Here is a 5,511-nt window from a genome sequence, read left to right as displayed (position 1 = left end):
ATCACGCTCTCGCTCGCTCGCTCTCGCTCTCTCTGCCGTGCATCTGTCCCTGTCTCATCTCTCTGTGTGTCAGAGACTTGTGTGTATGTGTGTGTGTGTGTGCGCGTGTGTGTGCGTGCTTGAGAGAGAGCCAAATTAAGAGACAAAGGGTGAGCAGGGTGGAGAAGGAAGTTCATTCTATAAAAGAAGTACCTGTTTAGAAGGCAAATATATCAGAAGACACAGTAGGGGGAGGTGTCTTGTGCAACACCAGGAAGCTGTGTAGAGACGCATACCAACACCAAGCCACAGAGTCCTTCAGCTCCAGACACCAGAGAAATGTTGCCTTGTATTTGCCATGGCGACAGTCATACACAAGACATCCAGTTCTGAGAAAGTCAAATATCGCCTTTCAGAGAGGCACTCCCTGGGCTTGATCTATGTGTGCAGGACAGCTGGACACCATGTCGCTCAGCACACAGCTGTCTGCAACAGCACTGCACTCTCAGCCAAACGATACAATCTTAGGAAAATAGGTGATACCTTGAGGGCTCCCTAAAGTAAAGGCTGATTGTTTTCTTATTGTGGGAAGACACAGTGATTCAGAAACCCTTTTTAGTTCCTTGTACCTTTCTTAGAATCTAACCAGCCAGCCAACCAGCTTTTAATCACCTGACATCATTATGGCATTCACCTATTGGTTAGACCATACACAGCTCGTTAAAATAGCTCCATGTAATTAGACCAAGGGGCATATTATTATTAACTGCACCGTTTTATGTATTACATTACTCTCTCATAAAGCCCAGATCGGACCTAGGGAGACTTGGAGAAAGCCATGCGGTGGTGTTCGCTGCCACTGTGAACCTCCCCGCTGTGTTTACATATCGAGTCAGGGACAAGATGCCTTCTCTCAGAACACTCCCGTGTTTCAAACACTTTCAAATAAGGATGTGGCCCCGAGGCCTGGTGTTTGGGAGGGCCCATCCAGATGGGCCTCTCGAAGCTCCGGTCCTGTAATCTCCAGCAGGATCTCATCAGTCAGTCAGGTTCTTCAGGAGATGGGCTGTAACCCCTGATCTCCAACAAGTCCTCACAGTGCTCAGGTCTTTCACAAGACTATCTGACGACCGCTAACAGTAAAGAAAGAGGAATTCTTTGGGGTTTGCAGTGCAAACACATTCCACACGGTTGTGAAAGACACGTGTGCATGTGTGTGTGCGTGTGTGTTCGTGCCTGTGTGCGTCTTGAGAACAATTCTTATCACGATGAAACCGCTGTCATTAATCACATATTTCTAATGAAGACTATCACCAAACAGCACCACAGATACGTTGGCACAACTTGCTGCCAAATACCCAAAGCACTCATTCGCTCACCCAACCCTCTCTAACAGGCACCCTTGGGAGCTTACAAGGTAAACACGCTGCAAACTAAACACATCTGTGCTTCAAGCCAGTGGCACCCATCACCCCTCCACTACTTCTAATGGTCCAGCTATGCTCATTCAAGGTAGTCTGTATCATGCAGTCTCGTGCCCTACAACATCAAGCTGCCCAGTCAGCAGGCTTGATGGTCTCTTGGAGAACCAGACTCATGGTACACTTTTACTCTTCAACATGACCTCTGACCTAAATGAAAGGCCAACTATTGCTCCAACAATACCCTTGCTTGGACTATGCGATCGATTTGGAGCCCTAAAGCGTTATTAATACTTACCGACAACTGTTTTCGTGCACTGCCTCAACAGTGACTGTCATCGCCCAATGAAGTGGTCAGAAATATAGATGGCCAGCCAATAAAGAGGTCCCAAAACAGATACCTACTTCCTGAGGGGAGGGATGAGGGGCGGTTCCATTTGGGGGATTAAACTGTCGTGTCTCTCCAGATAAGTAGAGACGAGATAGATCATTATCAGAGCTGGAGAGAGATATAGAGATATGAATATAGAGATCATCAGAGTTAAGAGAAAAGTGCTCCCCTCTCCACACACATCCCCCACCCCCCCTTCTACTCAACACAAACGACTTCTATTCCCGGAATAGACCTGTCAGCACCAGTGTGGGGGTCCGCCTGCCAGCCTGCTGCCCAGGTCCAGGGCTCTGTGGCTGGCCACTCCAGCCCACGTGCCTCCCAGACCCCCAGGCTCGCATGCCACTTCCAGGGAGGGCAGAGGGCTTCGGAACCACACCAAAGAGGTTTAAAGTGAGCGCAAAAGGATCTCTCAAACAGACTGCCATTCGTAGTCAGGGACAGGATGACAGGGCAGATCAGAATAAAAGCGTTATCTCGAATGAATAGCATGACTCAGCAGAATCCAGATAGAGCTACCGAACCAGGCCAGGGTTGCTCCTGACCACCTAGTACACGTCAACATGAGAGGATGGGAGGCCAGCCGTCCCCTTACGACAGCCCCACATGTGAAGCTTAACGTGAACACACTCTCATTCATTCTGTCCTGGATTGTTGTCTTCACGTCTTTATTGGGACTAAAGCCATCTTACAGACTGGCAGCACAGCGAGTCATTTAGCAGACGCTCTTATCCAGAGCGACTTACAGTAAGTACAGGGACATTCCCCCCCCCCGAGGCAAGTAGTGTGAAGTGCCTTGCCCAAGGACACAACGTCATTTGTCACGGCCGGGAATCGAACTAGCAACCTTCGGATTACTAGCCCAATTCCCTAACCGCTCAGCCACCTGACACCTGCTGCCCCCCACTCACACACCAACACACACACCTATACACACATCCATCCACACACCCTGGGCTAGGAGGAAGGGGGTTACAGTGTAGCTGTCTAATGGTACAGGAGCCGAGAGTTATGTCTTCTGCTGGAATGTGATGACTGATGAACCTACAGATACTGCACAAGCAGCCAGCCCCTGGCTCCAGAATGTCTTTTATTGCTAACACACCGACATTTGCAAGTGATAGCTAGAGGGTATATTTTCAGAATTTGAAATATGTAATACCTCCCGGCCAGGTATTCCACAATACCCTGCCCAAGCCACAGCATACAATACCCTGCCCAAGCCATCGCCTACAATACCCTGCCCAAGCCACCGCCTACAATATCCTGCCCAAGCCACAGCATACAATACCCTGCCCAAGCCACAGCATACAATACCCTGCCCAAGCCACAGCATACAATACCCTGCCCAAGCCACCGCCTACAATACCCTGCCCAAGCCACCGCCTACAATACCCTGCCCAAGCCACCGCCTACAATACCCTGCCCAAGCCACAGCCTACAATAACCTGCCCAAGCCACCGCCTACAATACATTTACATTTAGTCATTTAGCAGACGCTCTTATCCAGAGCGACTTACAGTAAGTACAGGGACATTCCTCCGAGGCAAGTAGGGTGAAGTGTCTTGCCCAAGGACACAACATCATTTGGCACAGCCGGAAATCGAACTGGCGACCTTCAGATTACTAGCCCGATTTCCTAACCGCTCAGCCACCTGACTCAATACCCTGCCCAAGCCACCGCCCGACCATGGAGATGAGTGGAAAACAAACTCTGTCATATAAGTTTGTTTTTCAAAGAGGCTGGAGTTCCACAACATACTACCAGGCTTTAGCTTAGCCAGATCAGTCAACGATTCCAGTTCCACACCTGGGTTCTGGGTTAGCATGGTTAACGTTAAGATAGACACACTTTAATGCCAGGAGTTGGATACCACACAAACACATTGCACACAGTAGACTGTGAAAGGGACATAATAGGCCGTATGCAAAAAACAATTTACATTGCAAATCCCCAAGACCAAGGGAGCACCCGTACAATTTCTGGGCCGCGATTTCACTTTCATATCATGTTGACAAATTAAGCGTACCCTGGGGAGGACAGAGGCTAATGGTGCTGGATCCAGCTGTGAGGCTGCACTGGTCTGGAGGTTGGACCCAGCTGTGAGGCTGCACTGGTCTGGAGGTTGGACCCAGCTGATAAACTGCACTGGTCTGGAGGTTGGACCCAGCTGATAAGCTGCACTGGTCTGGAGGTTGGACCCAGCTGATAAGCTGCACTGGTCAGGAGGTTGGACCCAGCTGTGAGGCTGCACTGGTCTGGAGGTTGGACCCAACTATGAAGCTGCACTGGTCAGGAGGTTGGACCCAGCTGTGAGGCTGCACCGGTCAGGAGGTTGGACCCAGCTGTGAGGCTGCACTGGTCTGGAGGTTGGACCCAGCTGTGAGGCTGCACTGGTCTGGAGGTTGGACCCAGCTATGTAGCTGCACTGGTCAGGAGGTTGGACCCAGCTATGTAGCTGCACTGGTCAGGAGGTTGGCCCCAGCTATGTAGCTGCACTGGTCAGGAGGTTGACCCCTCAATGTGGGGACACGGCCCAGCTGTCCTTCCTTCAGAAAGAGCTGACCGCCGGGGATAACCTGTCAGCTCTCCCTACTGACTTCAACACCCCCCACCCCTGCAGCTCTCTGAGCAGCTGGTGGCCAGCAAGGAGGGGTGGGGGGGGGGGCTGGGGGTGGGGGGGTCTGTCGGTGAGGTTCAGTCTAGGTGCTGACTGGGGCCTTTGGAACACCTGTCTAACAACCCCTCCCCTGCCAAGGCTCTCACTCACCCCTAGGTTGGGTGGGGGGGGCAGTGAGTATCTCTGTAGAAGCCTAACAGTCATGTGACATAGCTTCTGACTCCCCTCTGGACAGGGAAGTAAAATGGATCATCTGGGATTTAAATAGCTTTCACAGGGTCAAAGGGCAGAGGGCCGAAATGCAGAGGGTGTCTGTGCGACCCCAGTACTGTCAGCTGGTGAGTTGCTACAGTGCCACCCGGAGACCGGCTCACCCATCTGAAAACTGCGCTGACCTTGATGGACGACCCTCTGGGCAGTGCCAAAGCTAGTGCCAATTAGCGTCTTGGCAAGCCAAGAGGGCTGCCTTTGAAATGCCCCAAGACTCAGAGCATCAGAGATTAACCCTTGGCACGGACACTGGGGCTAAATTAGGATGAGCCAGGCAGATTAAACATGGATGATTGGAGGGGTAGTGAGGGGCAGGGGGGTAGATGGGGGTTGGCGGGGGGGGGGGGGGGGACTTTTACAGCGTCTGCCGGTAACCACCAACGACTTGCCAAGGAAGAGAATGAAAACCAGAGGAGTAGAGGACAAAGAGCCAGTGTGTTTTCATGAGGTGGCTGAAAGACAGAGAGAAAAAGAAATAGAGAGAGAGAGAGAGAGAGAGAGAGAGAGAGAGAGAGAGAGAGAGAGAGAGAGAGAGAGAGAGAGAGAGAGAGAGAGAGAGAGAGAGAGAGAGAGAGAGAGAGAATGAATAGAGGTGTGCAAAGCATAGCAAAAATAAACACCACTGTTCTGGAAGAAGTGGGATTAAAAAAAGCCCACTGATTCTGAGAGAATGTGGTATTGTTACACCAACAACACAAAGGGCCCTGAAGCCATGTGAGGAGAACAGGGAACAGAACCTGGAGAGTTCTGGAATCAATCTGACGTTCCGGAGGCTGTTCTTCTGACTCAGCCAACCTGAACCGTCTCCAGATGTAGGATCATAAATATC

The sequence above is a fragment of the Hypomesus transpacificus genome, chromosome 2 (genome assembly GCF_021917145.1).
Source record: "Hypomesus transpacificus isolate Combined female chromosome 2, fHypTra1, whole genome shotgun sequence".
Classification (NCBI taxonomy): Eukaryota; Metazoa; Chordata; class Actinopteri; order Osmeriformes; family Osmeridae; genus Hypomesus; species Hypomesus transpacificus.
Note: the sequence above shows the minus strand (reverse complement) of the source record.